Consider the following 18,104-nt stretch of genomic DNA (forward strand, 5'->3'; position numbering starts at 1 on the left):
ACTGCTGTTACCATTGCTCATTTTATTGGTTGCATGCAAAAGAAAGGCTCAGTGAAAGGTCATAACTGTAAAGCCAGGATATTGTGGAACTCCATTTGTGGAATATAATGTGCTGGACCCCCCATGAAACCAAGGTCCAGCTACTTCTGATCTGGGTGCAGCCTAGATCAGCCTGGAATGCTTGAACTTCCTCTCATGTTGTTGATTCCTGCGTGGTCTGATGGGCTCTTAGCTCAAGCTTCTAATGGACTGGGAGTCTTTTGTAGAGCCCTTTCATAGCAGGGTACCTCCAGACCTCAGCTTCCTCTTAGTACCCAGGGACCCAGGCCAGGCCTTTGGTGTATTGATCGGATTGCCTGTTGCCACCAGGAAACATGAGAGATGTCCTCACCAATGCATCCCAGCTCATGGCAATTCAAGCCTGAGGCCTTTGTGGAGAAAAGACCTTTTCTGAGAAAAGGAGGAAGGAAGACAGAAGGGAAGGAACCATGGCAGCTGGGAAAAATATGAGAGACAATCTAAAGGAAGTTACTTTGCTACATAGAGGACAAAATACAATGCCTCCAAAGAAGAGATTTTTTCCCCCAAAAGTCGTTGCACTCAATACATATTTCTGGTATACCCTGCAGTGATTTTCAACACCTGTGCCATGGCACATTGGTGTGCCAGGAATGGTTTGCAGGTGTGCCACAGGTATTTGGGGGAAGGTCATTTATTAATAGGACCATGGGGGTATATTAGCCCCCCACTGAAAGTGCAGTGTGCCTTGTTGATTGTCAAAAAACTGACGGTGTGCCTTGACGGTTCTAGCACCTTATCGGTGTGCTGTGAAATGAAGAAGGTTGCAAATGGCTGCCTTAGAGGTTGTCCTTGCTATGGTTTTAGAATTCTTCATTCACTTCAGTAAGTTTGGGAAAGGGGAGGGTCGGGGGGTGGGGGTCTTCCAGCCCCATCAGGCTTCCAGTGGTGATTTCACTTAGTGTAGGGTTGAATTCCAGCAAGTTTATTTGAGGCAAATCCCATATTGTGGGATTGGTGGTGGGTGGTGCAGTGGGTGGGGAAGTGGACTTAGACCTGGAAGATCCAGGCTTGAATCCCTCTCAGCTATGAAGCTTTCTGGGTGACTTTGGGCCAGTCACTTTTTCTCAGCCTCACCTACCTCGCAGGGTTGCTGTGAGGACAAAAGGAGGGGAGCAGCTGTGTACACCGCTCTCAGCTCTTTGGAGGAAGGGCAGTATAAAAATTGAATGAATGAATGAATGAATGAATGAATGAATGAATGAATGAATATTAACACATTTGAGGGGGGATCATTCTGAACTGAGCTATAAGGAGGAGGGACAGACTCCCCCCTCATTCATTTTCAGACAGAAGGATTATACAAAACCATAACTTAATTGCTAACTGAGAAGCACACCTGAGGAATAAGATTTTTTTTACATGGAAAATTGTTCATGTTTTTATAATTATTGATTTATGAGAAATCATGAATGTACACGGCACCAGCGGCATAGCTGGGGGGGGGTGTAAAGCACGGCGTATGCCTCCATTCTGCTCCCCAAACCCAAAACACCTCCAAAGGGGAGGGGCCGCTTGCACGGCTCATCCAGGTGCCTGCAAAACTTAGTGCTTTGCCCCCGCTCTAGCTATGCCACCGCATGGCACTGTACAAAGTAATAGACGTAAAATCCAGATCACGGCTCCAAGAAACATCCCATTTTAGTTGTGATCTCCCTGCACCCCCAATGTAGCCACTGCATGATTTGCTGAGACGTCATCTTCTACTGGAAAAGACTCAATATGATGAATGTACCAGAATTGCCCTGATGTGTCCACATCATTGTAGCTGTGATGGTGCCATTGTTGCTATGAAACAATAAACAGACTAAGTAGCAATCCAGAAACACAGGTGTAGTGACTCAGTGGATTTTCTTTGAAATGGTGTTGGTTGTTCTTTGGTCCTCATGGCCTTCAAAGCCAGAAGCCTGCGTTTTGAGCTCAAGTCAGTCCAAAGCTTAATTTATCATCACCATCACCAGGAGTCCACAAATTTTGACTGGCCTTGATGGCCAACCAGAAAGATCATGTGGTTGCCAGGACCTGTGGTGTCACTAGGGTTTTGTCACCCATTCTGGGAGGTCAGTGCATCACTCCCATGATGGACCTCCTCTCATCTCATACATCAAGAAAAGAGACACCTGAGGGGGGTCATGATTGAGACATGCAAAATTATGCATGAGAAGGATAAAGTGGATAGAGAGATGCTCTTTACACTCTCACATAACACCAGAACCAGGGGACATCCACTAAAATTGAGTGTTGGGAGAGTTTTGTCCTGCCAAAAGAAAATATTTCTTTACTCAGCATGTGGTTGGTCTGTGGAACTCCTTGCCACAGGATGTGGTGAAGGTGCCTGGCCTAGATGCCTTTAAAAGGGGATTGGACAAGTTTCTGGAGGAAAAATCCATTACGGGTTACAAGCCATGATGTGTATGTGCAATGATGTGTATGTGCAACCATGATGTGTATGTGCAACCTCCTGATTTTAGAAATGGGCTATGTCAGATGCAAGGGAGGGCACCAGGATGCAGGTCTCTTGTTATCTGGTGTGCTCCCTGGGGCATTTGGTGGGCCACTGTGAGATACAGGAAGCTGGACTAGATGGGCCTATGGCCTGATCCTGTGGGGCTGTTCTTATGTTCTTATGTTCTCATGATGGACCTCCTCTCTGGGTGGTGCTGAACCTGTGAGGGCCTGCCTCCTCCCTTCAGCAGCTAAGAATATAAGAAGAGCCCCACTGGATCAAAAGCCCATCTAGTCCAGCTTCCTGTATATCACAGTGGCCCACCAGATGCCTCAGGGAGCACACAAGACAACAAGAGACCTGTATCCTGGTGTCCTCTCTTGCACCCGGCATTCTGAGGTAACCTACTTCTAAAATCAGGAGGTTGTACATACACATCATGGCTTGTAACCCCAATGGACTTTTCCTCCAGAAATTTGCCCAATCCCCTTTTAAAGGCATCCAGGCTGGACGCCACCACCACATCCTGTGTCAAGGAGTTCCACAGACTAACTACACAGACTGGAGCTCTGGGTTTGGGGGGGGGCATTACTCATTCCTTGTACTGTTGCTGCTGTTGCCCAGTATGCGACAATGTGATGCTCTGGCACAGAGCTCCAAGGCTTTTTGGACCCCAGAACAAAGCCACAGGAACTCGAAGGAGGGCACGGAAAGATGACAGTCACATTTCCCCTCCTGTTTATTTCATCCGGCTGCAAGCTCTAGACATGATTTCCAAGAAGCTACTGGAGAGATTTCTCTTCAAGAAGCCTGGTGATGTAACAGTAATTTTATCCTAATTGTATCAAGCCCAAATGTAGTAAGGGCTAATATACAGACAATGTATCACTTTATTAGGCCCTGGGGAGAAGAAGGCTGCCTGAGGATGCTTTCTACAAATCACTTATGCTGTAGAAGTCATGTGGAATGTAATAGGCCTGCTCCAGAGTGATGGGGATGTTTGTGGCCACAATCACCCCAGAGGCCTCTGCTCAAGGAGGAGGCATTGTCAAGCCCGCCTATTATATTTCTGGAACTTCCAGACTGGAAGCATTTCTACATTAAAGAGCTGGTCGTCGCTTTGAGTTAGCAACAGCAAATGATATCAATTTGTACTTGAGTCCGTTCTTGTTATTTGCTTAGTATGCTACGTTGTTTTTTTTTTGCATTGGGAACTGAGCAAATTTAATTCTTTTGTAAAGCTGTCATCTTTAGTAGCTGTTGACAATAAAAGCACTTGTGCAAGGGAAGGTGCAGGTGGACAATGGATGATGATGTCATGCACACCACCTGTAGAGAGGGTGTGAACCTGGAGTGGATTCGCTGCTGGAACTGGGGACGGTCTACTGCCCCTGCTATTAGGCACTCTCCAAGAGTGGGGGGAAAATCAGAAACCTTGCAAGCCATTGTTGCTGCCACCACTGCCATCCCCTTAAGAACATAAGAACAGCCCCGCTGGATCAGGCCATAGGCCCATCTAGTCCAGCTTCCTGTATCTCACAGTGGCCCACCAAATGCCCCAGGGAGCACACCAGATAACAAGAGACCTGCATCCTGGTGCCCTCCCTTGCATCTGGCATTCTGACGTAACCCATTTCTAAAATCAGGAGGTTGCACGTACACATCATGGCTTGTAACCCGTAATGGACTTTTCCTCCAGAAATTGGTCCAATCCCCTTTTAAAGACATCTAGGCCAGATGACATCACCACTTCCTGTGGCAAAGAGTTCCACAGACCCTTCCTCTTGCTGCTTAGCTGGCTAGGCAAGATGAGATGATCCAGAGCTAGCCCCCTCCCTTGCCTTCAGCTCCAGCATCACCCTTGTCTTGTTCAAAATGAACAGGACAAGTAGATCATGCTGGGGATGCTCCCGCCATGTTCTGCTCATCCCATTTATTTCAAACAGGAAGGGTTGGGAGCATGAAGGCGGCAAAAGTGCAAGAGTTGCAGCGAAAAGAGTAGGACTCCAGATCAATGCCTCTGCTCTGCCTTGCCCCCCCCTGCTCTGCCTTGCCCCCCCCACTTCCAAACAGGCAGGCACCAGAGGAGAGCAGCAGCAACCACTGAGGGAGGTGTGCCTGTCTTTTTCTCTTCTGCAGCACTGGAGGAAGAGATAAACTACTGCTGCCTTCATCTTCCTCCTGCTTGCTCTCTGTGAGTGGGAGGAAAGTCAGGGAGCCAACTGAAGCGATGCAGTGGGCCAGAGGGGGGTGGCAGGGAAAGGCGGGCTGTAGGACACCCCTCATCCGTTTGCTGCTCCTCCCCATCTCACCGCTTGAAGCGGCTGTTTCAGTCGGTCTCATGGCGGGGTTAGCCCTGGGGTGAAGAATGGGTGACAAGCCCAGACTAAACCCTCCTGGATGTGCCCTCACTCTCAGCATTATTCCAGATGTATGGGGGAGGGGGAAGCCAGGGCTGGTGCCAGGCTATTTTGTGCAAAGTTAACTAATCGTAACTCCCCCCCCCCAATTTTTTTTAATAAGTTTTTATAATTAATTATACTCTATAGCCCTGTTGTGGAATTTGTCTTAAAATTAAAAAAAAAAAGTCAATTGCATTTTTTTTACATGGGTTGAGAAAACTAAACCGTATAAAACCATGCCCCTCAAAGGTCAGTACCATGCCCCTCTGAGGTATGTATCCTAGTTGACCTTATGATCACACCGGCCCTGGGGGGTGGGGGGCCCAGAGGTTGGAATCTCCTCTCTCAAAACTTGCTCAAAAACAGGCATAGGCAGAACCACAGAGGGTGTGAGTTGGGGGAAAGACTAGGTAGGGCTGGGCTGAAATCCCTCCCCTCTCTCTATTTCACAGCGCTCTCTCTCTCTCTCTTTGTGTCCGTCCGTCCATCCATCTGTCCGTCCATCCTCAGAGATCAAGGAAATGATGAGACAGATCATTATGTACAATGAGGCTTTATTAGGTAACTTACATCTCCCATGTGAACCCAATAAACTGGAATGGACACATGACTCACCCTTATGACCAAGCAATTAAACACAGTTAACACTTATATACTTCAAAGGTGTTTACTACCAAAGCCGCAGCTGAGTTACATAACGACACACTAATATTAATTAATTAGCATGAATACAGGTGGGAACTACAGTAACAATGCATTTTCAGGCTTGGACACAGCTGGGCCATCTTACAGATAAGAATAATGGTGATGATTATTCACCATTACTCTGCACTTTACAGGGCGATCTCTACATTAGGATACACTGGAGTGTGGCTCATTAATTTATAAGTGAAAACAATCAGTGATCAAGCTGTGCAGTGCTTTGGATGCATTTCCTGCTAGGGAGGGCTATTTTGAGACACTTGGGCCAGAGAAAAGATGGAGGAAACCTCATGCCCAGGACAATATTGTGTGTAGTTCAGTGAGTTCAGCAGATGGGTGGATGGATGGATTTTTGTGCGCATGTGTCAGTGTGGGTGAACATTTCCTGGAGCTTCCTGGAGCCATTCTTTCCGTGATACTGCTTGAAGCAGAGCTTTCTGGCAAACACAAAATAGTGGTCACTGGCCAATTGGAGGTGGGAGAAGCTCTAGTAAGTTCCAGTGCCACCTCTTCTCCCTGTAATATGCATGCCCACACCTGAATGTGCAAGAGAGGGAGTGCTTTTGCCTTTTCTTAGCCCCCAACAAGACCAAGAATCCCGACCAGTGTTTAGCGTGCAACACGTCACGTCTTCATTTTTAGATTTTGTAACCTGCCGTTCTCACAAAGACTCAGTGTGGCTTGCAATGATAGCTAAAACATACAGTGATAAAGCAGTAATAAAGCAATAATGATGATGATGATGAGTAGGACACACACATACAGAGAGAGAGAGAGAGAGCGCACACACTTTCTTGGGAAAATATTATAAGAAATTTGGAAGGCCTGACAAAAAAAGCCCAATTTTCATCAGCCAATGGCAAAAAAAAAAAAAAAAAAAATCCATAAGGAAAGTGGCAACTGCACCTCCAAGGGGAGTGAGGTCCAACAACAGGAGACGGCAGAGTGAGTTGCTTGACAGTTCAGCAGGAAAAAGCAAGATCTGTCTTGTGGCAGGCTGCAAGGAGGTCATGGGGCAGAGTTGTGCACTGGACCCACCTCCTGGTACCTCAGACACTATTGTTGCCATCTGTACTGATTCTAGCTTAGCCAGTTGTGTCCTCTGATGGGTATAGATCCTTGACCAGTGCCTGATGGGGCTGTCTTCTGAGCGAGGTAACAGAGTATAGGAGAAGGGGGTTGAGTCCCACGTTTGGTAGCAAGTGAGGGAACATCTCAGGATGAAGTTTGGATTTGGTGGTTCCTGCCAGTCACGACAGGCAAAAGCGCAGGGAGACAGCAGGAGTGGAAGAGCCCTGACATCACACTGAGCCTCTCAGAGGCTTGGGAAGTGGTGAGCTATCATTAAGGTCCTACAGGAGGTGGAGAAGATTCATGACCACGCGTTTTCAATCCCTCCCCCAAGCTCTGTGTAAGGACACCGAGATCCACCACCATTTCTCAGATGCAGGAGGACAGCAGGGCTGTGTGTCTTCCAAACCCTACCCAGACTTTGGAAAGGATTAAAAAGCCAAAAATGCACCTTGCTGCTTGCTGAGCCTGGGAATCATGTTCGGTTGTTGGGGTCTCTGCTCCCTATCTACCCTCCAAACTCTGAGGAAGGGCAGGGGATCTCAGAGCAGTAGGGACATGCCATGGCATCTTGTGCCAGTGAGTTACATAACATCATGGTACCCCATAACTTGGAAGTGACATAACTTCCACATCACCTCTGGATGCAACCTCTGGCCACGTCTGGAGGTTTTCTGAGGATCTTTTTTTCAGAAATACTGGAAGTACCTTCCTACTGGAAGTGCCTTCCTCAGTAGACCTTCCAAGGGCCAGAGAGGCAACATGCAGCCTTCCTGGCCCTCAGAACATGGCCGTGGGAGGGAGGTGTAGTCGGTGAAATGCAGCTGAGAGTTTTTGAAACTAGTGAGCCACATCACTGCTTTTTGAACTTTTCTGAAGTCAGTTTGGGAGATTATCAAAGTGCTTATGTTTTAATTATTAGGGGGAAAAATTTATTTTGGCTTTCTATTGCAACATGCATGAGGTATCTAAAAAACACAACAAACCCCCCCCCCCCAATAATTAAAAAATCAACTTAACTGTGCACACATGGGCCCCTGCTCTCCTGCCTCAGAATGCAAGCTTGAGATCATGGGGGGCGGAGGGGGAGGGGCCTGTTGGGAGACTTTTCTTGCTTGCTTTCATATGAGAACCTGGAAAGCTGGCTAAATGTTCCGAAATGTGACCTCTCCCCTGAAGCAGTACAGTCCAGAACTCCACTGCCTTAGGCTGTAGTCCTAAATACAGATTTCCTTGGGAACAAGCGTTGCTGAATGCAGTGGGACTTACTTTTGAGTAACTGTACCTTGGTTCACTGCTCTGTCTACTGCCAATCTGTGAAATGGATAGAATGGCACTGAGAGAGAAAAGCAGCAGAGACAGAAAACAGATTATGAATCAGTGGCATAGCTAGAGGGGGTGCAAAGCACTAAATTTTGCAGGAAGCCTCACCGTGGCGTGCAAGTGGCCCCTGCCATTCCAAAGTGTATGGTTACACTTCAATTTTGCACCCACCACCCAGAATGGCTCCGAAGGGGAGTGGGAAGAGATGCTTGCACGCCACGGTGAGGCTCCCTGCAAAACTTAGTGCTTCGCACCCCTTCTAGCTATGTCACTGCTATGAATCAGAAGGTTTGCAAAGGCATGCAGAAACAGCACAGCAAAACAGAGGGCAAGGAATGTGCAGGAGAATGAAAGACGGGATCTAAAATGGAGCAACTAAATAAATACATTTCTAGACCAAAAGAACTGAAAATGTGGTAAAGAAAAGTAGCAGGAAAAGAAAGAAAAAAAAAGCAGTGATGGGGCAGAATAAATGAGGAATACCTGAGATCTTTCAGGTGTATGGATTCCATTGCTAGATTAGTCCTGGGGGAGGGGGCCTTGGTCCACTTGTGGGCAACCCATGCCCCAGGGTTTGCAACCAGCAACCAGCCAGTTTGCTGTCAAAAGGTGCAACATTATTTTTGGCCATTGGAGGGAGATATTGCCTAACTCTGAAGATTATGCAACCACATTCTAGGGCTTCCTGTACAGCAAGTATCTGGAAGGGAAGGTTTTTCAAAAGTTCAGCAGTTTATCCTTTCTTCCTTTCTTCTTAAGAAGATATAACCCAGATCTTGCGAGCTGCACGGAATAAATCGCAGAGCCCCTGGAAAGACAGGAAATCCGGCCTCTTGAACTCCAGCAGCAGGGCTTCTCTGTGCCTACACCCCGAAGGAAGGAATTGGTAAAATCCTGACCACAAGGGGGTGCTGAACTGTGGCAGAGAAAGCTGTAAATTGGGGGACAAGCAACTGGGTCATTAGGGTTGCCAGTTTTTCAACCAGCCTCTATAGCTCTGCATTTATTTAACAGTGGTACAGACTGCACCAGTCATACTGCAAATATCTTCACCTGCTATTTCCTGCAGATTATGTTGAGGTTAAAAGCACAGCAACAGAGGCGGATTGAACAGTTGGCAATCCTATGAACCACTGGCTCTGCTTCAAAGGGAGAGAAGCCTCTTGGTTGGCAGCTGTTCAGGGGAATCCAGTCAGGGACATAATGGCTGATATGCTAGAGAGAGGCAGTTGGGGGTTGGGGACTCAGTCTGGCCCCACATATGCTTCAAGAATCTCTGCTTCCTCCTGCAGGAGCAGCGTTATAGGCAAAGGAGTTTTTGACTACAACTTCTCCAGTAGTAGTAGTTTGTCAGGCTGCAGTATAGGAGAGAGGGCCCCTGTAGCTATTTGTACTGGAAAGGGCAGAGCTAAGGAGACCATGATGTGTGAGCAGCCCCCCTCCCCTTTGAAGCCATCCCAGGCTGTGGGAGCAAAACAGAGGCCTATGCTTTAGTTTTGTACTCCACCCCACTTGAAATGGCTCTGAGGGGCAGGGTTGCTTGCACGTTCTGGTGAGTTCCCTTGCAAAACTTAGTGCTTTGCACCCCTTCTAGCTATGCCACTGATTATATGACAGCATATTCCTCTGCAGGAAGAAGGGCACTAATTATGACAAAGATGCTTATGACTTGTTCCACTAATACACTTGCTTCATTCATACATGCTCCCAGCAGGGCCTGGGCTATGGGGAAACAGTTCCTGGGGTTGTGGAAACTGATCACTCCTGTTCTACTTCCAGAAAGATAAGTTTGATAATATTGTCATTTTTTTAAAAGTGTGCATATTTATTCTATACCAGTGGTTCCCAAACTTTTCAGCATTGGGACCCACTTTTCAAAATGACCCTCTGCTGGGACCCACCCAGCTTTATGAGGTTTATCGGAACGGGACTATTCTGGTGGCCTTGTGTTCCCCTTCATCTGGCCTTCAGTAAGATCCAAGCCACAGTCAGTTAACCATGAGTAAAAACACATGTATGATTCAGTTTCACTTTCCATAGGACTCTACATTTTCCTTGTGAGCTTTGATGGGAGGGGGAGACTTCCTTCTTGAGAGTTTGTTGGGCCTTGTATCCATTGGATTGGGACCATCCTGGGGGTATTGCATTCTCCTAGACCTGCCATTCAAAGTGGACCAAAGCATGGTCACCTACTCATGAGAAAATTTGCACATTTTGCTCTGCGTCAGTTTCCATGGGGCTCAATACATTTTCCTTGACAGCTGTTAGCTTGTCAGTTTCATGACCCGCCCAAAATTGAGTTGGGATCCACTGGTGGCTTCCAATCCACAGTTTGGGAATTGCTGTTCTATACATTTTCCTGGTCTGGTAAGGGTGAAGGGGGGGGGAATCCTAGAAAGCCTAGAAGACCCATTGCAGGAAACATTTTCATAGTGAAGAACTGGATGCAGCATTGCTTGCCTTTTTAGGTCTTGGTCCTGTGAAGGTCAGTGGATCTGATTCCAAGTACTTGAGATTCCTGGTGGGGAGACCTGGGTCAAGATCCTGGGTGAGCCACAAGTTGAATCTGGGACTTTGTGCCATTTGTGAGCCGAACTGCTCTCACTTGGCTGTTGTAAGGGAAAGAGGGAATATGTGACCCACTCTGAGCTCCTTGGAGGAGTGGCTTAGCTAGAGGGGGTGCAAAACACTACATTTTGCATGCGCCTGCATATGCCGTGCAAGCGGCTCTGAAGGGGAGGGAGAGGATCCGCTTGCACGGTGCATAAGAACATAAGAAAAGCCCCGCTGGATCAGGCCAAAGGCCCAACTCGTCCAGCTTCCTGTATCTCACAGCGGCCCACCAAATGCCCCAGGGAGCACACCAGATAACAGGAGACCTGCATCCTGGTGCCCTCCCTTGCATCTGGCATTCTGACATAGCCCATAGACTAGAACTAGACTCACCTAGTTTTACGAGACTTTTTTTTTTTTAAAAGCAATCTAAACATAACATAAGATGAGCCCCGCTGGATCAGGCCACAGGCCCATCTAGTCCAGCTTCCTGTATCTCACAGCGGCCCACCAAATGCTCCAGGGAGCACACCAGATAACAGGAGACCTGCATCCTGGCGCCCTCCCTTGCATCTGGCATTCTGACATAGCCCATAGACTAGAACTAGACTCACCTAGTTTTACGAGACTTTTTTTTTTTTTTAAAGCAATCTAAACATAACATAAGATGAGCCCTGCTGGATCAGGCCACAGGCCCATCTAGTCCAGCTTCCTGTATCTCACAGTGGCCCACCAAATGCCCCAGGGAGCACACAAGACAACAGGCACACCTGCATTCAGGCGCCTGCAAGACTTAGCGCTTTGCACCCCTCCAGTTACGCTACTGGGTACATGTGCTTACACGTGCCTACATGTGGCCAGCAGGTGTGCTTCCTCAGAAACACCTCTTCCTCAGTTCAGCAGGGCTTCCTCTAGAGTAGGAGCCGAGTCCACTGTCGCTCAAGTCCCACTGCCCCCTTTCCAAGTTGGCAAAGGGACTTGGTGAGCCTCTGGACCGCCCCGATCCTGCCACTTCCCCCAGGCGGCTCGCCGAGGGTGTCCAGCAGGGGGCGCTGCCTCCTCGCGGTGCGCTGCCTGCGCCGGGGACGGGCTGGGGGAGAGTTCAGCGCGCCGGGGCCGGGGGGGGGGGGGGAGGCGGCGCGTGTGCGATGCTCCCGCCTTCCTCTCCCTCGCCTGGACCGGCCAGGCAGGCAGCCAGGCGCTCTCTTCGCATCCGAAGGCGCGGAGGCGGTGGCGCGACTTCAGCATGCCCCGTGGGCAGCGGCGGCCGTCTGGGATGGGCAGGGGGTGCCCCAGGGGCCGGGGGTCGCCGCGATGAGGCAGGGGGCGTCTCTGGGGCTCCTCAGTGGGCGCCTACAAACTCTGCCATGACCCTGGAGGGCTGCCTGGGCTGAGCAGCAGGAAAGTCCTGCGATCCACAGTAAGTTCCCACCTTCCTCTTGGGGGTGGGGGTGGGCTGGGGGTTTCTGCCTGGGGGTGGTGGTGGGGGTCTCCACATGCCCAGCATGGATTGTCTGGCCCCGGCAGCTCTTCCTTCCAGTGGATCCCAAAGTTTGCCAGCTGGATGGGGTTTGCAAGTGGGGATCCTGCCTCATTTTTGGTGTGGTGCTGCCTTCAGGTTGCAAAGGAAGAGGCTGGGGGGGGCCAGGGGAGGGAACCCCAAAGAAACAAACCAGCAAAATGTCAAGCTTCAGCCAGGGTGCAAGGACCAGACCTGGCTGCAATTTCCAGGAGAGCCTGCACCCCCCAAAAGAGTCCCACTCCTCGTCCCAAAGCGCCCCACTTTTAAACTGGAGATAGAACAGAAACCACTGGCAAAGTTTGAGCTCTCATGGTGGGCCAAGTTGACTCCAAAATGTATACCTAGCCTAACACTAAAATCCTGAGCATGTTTGCCTAGGGCTAAGAGCCCAATCCTAGGCATGTCTACTCTGAAGTCCTATTGAGTTCAGTAGGGCTTACTTCCAGGAAAGTGGGAATAGGATTGCAGCCTAAGTCCCTCTGAACGCAGTGCTCCCAAGAAAGTGGCCTTGCATTTCCCCCTAAAAAAGGAAAAGAGTGGCAGGTTTTAAGATATTGTTGGTGTGATGTCTGCTGAAAAAAGAAAGACCTGTTTTTCCCCCCTCTTCAGCAGGGAGCTGAGATCTAATCAACCACCACAATAAACCTCTTATATATTATCAGCCTCCATTTTCCAGAAAACCTCTCTTGAAAAAACGTTGATCAAAAGTTGGGTGTTTGCATAAAAATATCAAAAATGACCACAGGACTATGTACAGCAATAAGATTTTTAATTGTCAAACGATGGTTACGCATGATGGCTACAATCCCCTGTGTGTGGGACTGTAAGAGGGGCATTAACGTCTTAGGAATGCTATCCTATGAAGGTAAAAAAATGAAAGTCATGTAGTTAAATATGGTGGTGGGAATAAGCAGATTTTCAGAATTTGAGTAAAACAGAAAAACTAATTCAAAGGTGGGAAATTGAACTTTTCATACGTGATCAACAAGTTCGGTTTTGAGCAAAATTGACTTCTAGGGGTCTTGGAGGAAATAGACGAGTTTCTTGGTGTAACTTTTTTTTCCTGTCTCCTTTACCCCCTCCCTCAATTTTGAGTCCGGCTTAAAAAAACAAAACCGGAGGACCCAGTTTGGCTTACCTCATAGCTGATGAGTAACCCTCCCCAAAGACAGGACATCTAGTGGAATAAACACTGTGATCCAGAGAGGATTTGTCAATACTAAAAATAAACAGACCCGCAAATGTCTTCAATAGGCACATGTCCAGTTTCAACAATATTTCAAGAATGATTAGCAGGGTGTATCTTGGCTCTCTCTATGTTGGATTTTTTTTTTTTTTTGGCTTTAGAGCATCAGCTCTGTCCAAGGTGCTGAATCTGATGCTTCCTATCTTAATGGGTTGTCCCTGTGGATGGATTCCAGATTCCCCCTTTTTGCTTTCCAAGGTAGTGTGATTGACATGGAAAGGATGAGAGAGAGAGAGAGAGAGAGAGAGAGAGAGAGAGAGAGAGAGGTGGTGATGGGGATGTGTTTTCAAACACGTATAGCTGATCCTTGCTTTTGGCCTGGGAAACTGGGACAGGTGGAGCTGCAGATGGAAGAGGCAGATCCCATAAGCTTTTGGTAGCAGAGGAGCTGAAAGGTCAGCCCAGTGGCCACGATGTGTCCATGTTATTCAGAGGGGATGGCGGAAACACTGGAAAGCTGCTGGGATTCTGTGGCACTAAGGGATCTTTAGCAGCCTCTGTAGAAGGTGATTTGGAGAATTGTTGGGGTGAGACAGGAGAGAAGCATTTGGGAAGGTTGCTTTGCAGGGCAAATAAATGAAAAATGACCTTTGCACCTATAGGCTGTGGAATAATAATAATAAGAAGAAGGAAATAAACCAAACTCCATTTCTTTAGGCAATATAGGCTTGACCACAAAGCAAATATTAATGCTGGCCTGTGATCGGAGTTGCGATATTTTTAGATTTACACATCAAAAGGTTTCGGCATTAAGAGGTTGCTTTTACGTAATTCGTCCAACATGACTGGTCAAAGTTAATGCCCAAAATAATATTTACAAACATGACGCTGAACTCAAGAGCACTAAATATTACATTGTATGTCGGGGTGCTTTCCTTTCCTTTAACCCCTTATCCACTTGTGAATTTTGATAATTTGGCACAGGGTTAACAAACTCAATATCGACTCCCCAAGGATCTAAAAAGCAGTGAAGTGACGGAGGGAACCAGACAATTTAGTAAATGAGCAGAAATGAAATATTCTGTTCCAAAGTATGGTACATTCTGCAGCACAAGAAGCTGAGTTCTGTCACCCATATAAATTATGGCTGCACAAATCAGCAGATGTAAATATTCCCCCCCCCCCATTTTTTCTAGTCATGGGGAACGAAGGCAAACCCACATGATGCAGTGGATGCACTGGATTTGACTGGGGAGGCCTGAATTTAAATTGCACAGATCATGAACTTCCCTGGGCCACCATGGGCCCTTTACATTCTCTCTCTCAGCCCAAACTCATAGGGTTGTGAGGCTAAACAGAAGTAACCCCATCTGTGTATATTATCCTGTGTTTCTTGGAAGAAGGGTGGGATATAAACAGGAGTTAATGGGGAGGATCACATGCTTCTGTCTGGCACTGACATATCCATTTTCTAGTCACCTATGGTGAGTTGTGGAATCTTCAGGTGACCAGACAGGGGGGCAGAGTTTGTTCTTTTCTTCTTCTTTTTTCATCTTTTAGGACAGTGGTTCCCAGTATTTTGCACTTGTGTCCCCTTGGCAGCCCATGTCCATAAATTGTACCTCTCATATTAGCAAAATGTTTGTAATTAATATAGTTCCTGTAAATTTATCTGTTTTCAACTACTGGTCCATGTCTGATAATACACAATTTGATGACCAAAAACTAGCAGTTGGTGGGGCTTTCACAGTCAGCTAGTTGCCTGCCTTTTTGCCTTGCCAGCCCTGCAAGGCATTCTAATACAAACCTGCCTTTTCCCACCATTATTCAGTTCTTTTTCAAGTACCTCTAAAGGTCCTGGCAAGTACCACTGTGGATACACATTCCCCAGGTCCACTGTTTTAGGAAACCAGCAGCGAGCAGGCAGTCTAGGAAAAATATGGGCTCCTAACTTTTGTGGACTTTGCAAAGTTGAGAAAAACTGATTGGCAGAGACATTAAAATGATCCCATGGTTGCCTAACAGTTACTAGTGTGAAGTCCTGCCTTTGTGAACACTGAAATCTTGTGGTGTCAGTTTCCTGTGCATTGAGGATGCAGTTTTGTAGTTCTCAGGTCTAGGAAAGGTTATGACTTGCATTTCTTGTGCAACAGCCATGGAATTGCCCTAGGCCCGGTGCAGATGTGCATGGTCATTCCTTGCTTATGCTACAGTTGAGTAAATGTGTGAACTCTCTGATGGTGTTGTACCTCTGGGCATGTAGTTTGTCACTGGACAGTGCAGTCATTGGGTGATGAGTTTCAGGCCCTAGAAATACGCTTATCCATGCATGCCTGAGGAGTTCAGGTGACTGTGCAGATTCTGAGCAGCTGAGAGTTTCAAATTTCCATTTATTGCCCATGGGGTGTTTGTTTCCCAGTTCACCCAGTACTGGGAATGGGTGTGTAGGAGGACTTGAGTTTCTTGGGACCGCTAGCAAAATCACTAGATTGTGATGGCTTCTTTTTAAAAAAACAGGCTGTGACTGCCCACAGTGCATTGCCCTGGCTTCAGGGTTTGGGGATTCAAGTATCAGTTTAAGGAATTTAAGGTCCCCTGGAGAAGAGAGCATCAGCAGGCTGGTTGAATCAGCAAGGAGCGTGATCTGTGTCTGAGGGAAGGAACACCCTGGAGTGCTCTGCTCAGATGTAAGCAAAGCCATGTGCCGAATACGACAGCGTTCTGGAGGGTTTCGTGCAAACGCGTCATCTGTCCTTTTCCCCAGACAGGACAATAACAAGCCCTAGTTATGATGACAGAGGAAGCATAGACCACCCCCAGTTTTTAAAAATATGAAGATTTTTGCTTTAAATAAAACAAGATGTTTACTATTGCATTCTGTGATGGTGCACATGAAAACTATTTTAAAAAACTGTTTTTGGTGTGTTTTTACTGACCACAAAAGTTAAGAAAAGGGAACAAGAATCCCCCCAGGCAAAATCCTAGAAATGTACCTTCTGCACAAGAATGGATGGTTCCATTCTGAATTTAACTTCCACATTTGGTATAGTGGAACCCCAAAATCCAGACTGGAATGTGGAAGGGGCTGACTCTACAATCACCTTTATGTGTGGCTACCAAGTCCTCCGACTCATTGGCAGGACCTGAGGTTGCAGACCACTGCAGTGTGTGTTGACTGATTCCTGGGCAAAGAACAGTTTCTTTTCTCGGCAGCTTAATCAGATGGCCACAAGGAGTACAAATCCACTGTTTGCATCTCACCCTGGTCAGCATTACAGATATACCGTAAATTCTTCATTTTATTGATTCTTCAGTCAATCAATCAATAAAAATAAATTGGAATAAAGAATTGTGTTATCACTAGTCATTTCTGTACTTTGGCTGTATTGAACTCAGGTTGCACTCAGGGCTCCTGGGATGAAGGAAAAACTATACTAGCCATTTCTCTATTTTTTTTAAAATCTAAAATACAGCAGTAACTCTGTTCCATCTCTAACTCTAGAAATATAAACCAGGAGTTTCTTCTGCAGGGAGTGATTAGTAAAATCCTGAGTTCAAAAACTCTGTGGTTCTCTTAGGACGGTGCTGCTGAAACTCCAAGATCTTCCTGCTCAGATAGACTGCTCTTGCTTTTCTGTCATGAGTCAGCTTAGAAGCCATTGTGCTCAATGCCTTCTCTTGCCTTTTTTTCCAAACAGCAGGCTAAAGTCTTCCTTGGCCACCACCATTCACCAGTGGCTGAATGTACCATACTCTGTTATGCTGCAGGTGCAGAGCTAGAGAGAAGCTGTGACAGACAGTGCCATCCTGCCTGACCAGCTGCCCTTGCTAAGCCTCCAAGCAACTAATGCATGACTTTCCACCTAGAAACATGCCTAAGGGTGCAAAACTAATCAAATTTCCAGCAGCGAATTAAGGGCAATGCAACTTCGTGACTGCCTCCCAGCTGCAGGTTGTAGCACATGCCCCACTGGCACAGCTATGCCAGTGCTGGAAAGTTGGTTCGGATTGCATCCTAACTACTCTAGACTGAAAACACATCATTTTAATGTTTGTATTTAAATGTTTTGTGTGCGTTCCCCCCCCCCCCAAATATTGCTTGGAGCAGGTTCCTCTGTTGTTCCAACCTAGTTGCACTATGAATAGAGTGAATGCCATAAGGACTCCTTTGCTCAGCATTCAAAGTAGGCTGCCCATGAAAATATACTAAGCTTCTCTGGGCTCCTCCCTGATTTCCCACTTCACATCAAAGGTGATTCCAAGGGCAAAACTACCTGAGCATCAGAAGAGCTCTGCTGGATCAGGCCACAGGTTCACCTCCTTATCACCATAACCATACTGAGGTATCTTCCTTCCAAACACGTATGTTCCATCTCGTCAGTATAACTGATAGACTGCTGCTGATAGGCCCCTTTTCCTCCATGAGTTTCTTAAATCCTGCTTTAAAGCCATCTGATCACTATGACTGACAGCAGCAAATTCCAGAAACTAATCGCCTGTTTTGTGAACTTGTTCGGTCTGCCCTGATCATCAGCTCTGACAGCTTGAGCAGTTTGTAGATTGTGCATAAAATCTTACACCAACTCTTTGGCTTGCGTATCAAGTTTAGATCAACTTAATTTCACCGTTTAGCTTTCAGCGTTCCTTTAAAGTCATATTTTGTTATATATGCTTTAATAATTCAGCTTTAATTTATGTATTTATGTCTAGGAAGCCTTGGGGATTTTCCAAGTCTTTCTCGTGCACATGTCTCTGCCCGCTCTCTCTCTCTCTCTCTCTCTCTCTCTCTCTCTCTGACGCTGCTCTTATTTATCGAATGGC

The 18,104-nt window shown here is 47.1% G+C and overlaps 1 protein-coding gene across 9 annotated transcripts in view; it reads left to right on the top strand.

Annotated features, from left to right (window-relative positions):
- Positions 1-11,780: 11,780 nt before the first annotated feature.
- Positions 11,781-18,104, top strand: part of LOC136654387 (sodium channel protein type 5 subunit alpha-like) — a 319,548-nt gene continuing 313,224 nt past the window's right edge. For 6 of the 9 annotated variants that reach the window (XM_066631369.1, XM_066631376.1, XM_066631372.1 and 3 more), the window contains exon 1: positions 11,782-11,995. The gene's annotated coding sequence lies outside the window, so the exon portion shown is untranslated. Of the gene's footprint in view, positions 11,996-18,104 lie in introns of all 9 variants that reach the window. The other 3 variants (XM_066631371.1, XM_066631373.1, XM_066631374.1) reach the window with 1 other exon arrangement.

The sequence above is a fragment of the Tiliqua scincoides genome, chromosome 5, assembly GCF_035046505.1.
Source record: "Tiliqua scincoides isolate rTilSci1 chromosome 5, rTilSci1.hap2, whole genome shotgun sequence".
Classification (NCBI taxonomy): Eukaryota; Metazoa; Chordata; class Lepidosauria; order Squamata; family Scincidae; genus Tiliqua; species Tiliqua scincoides.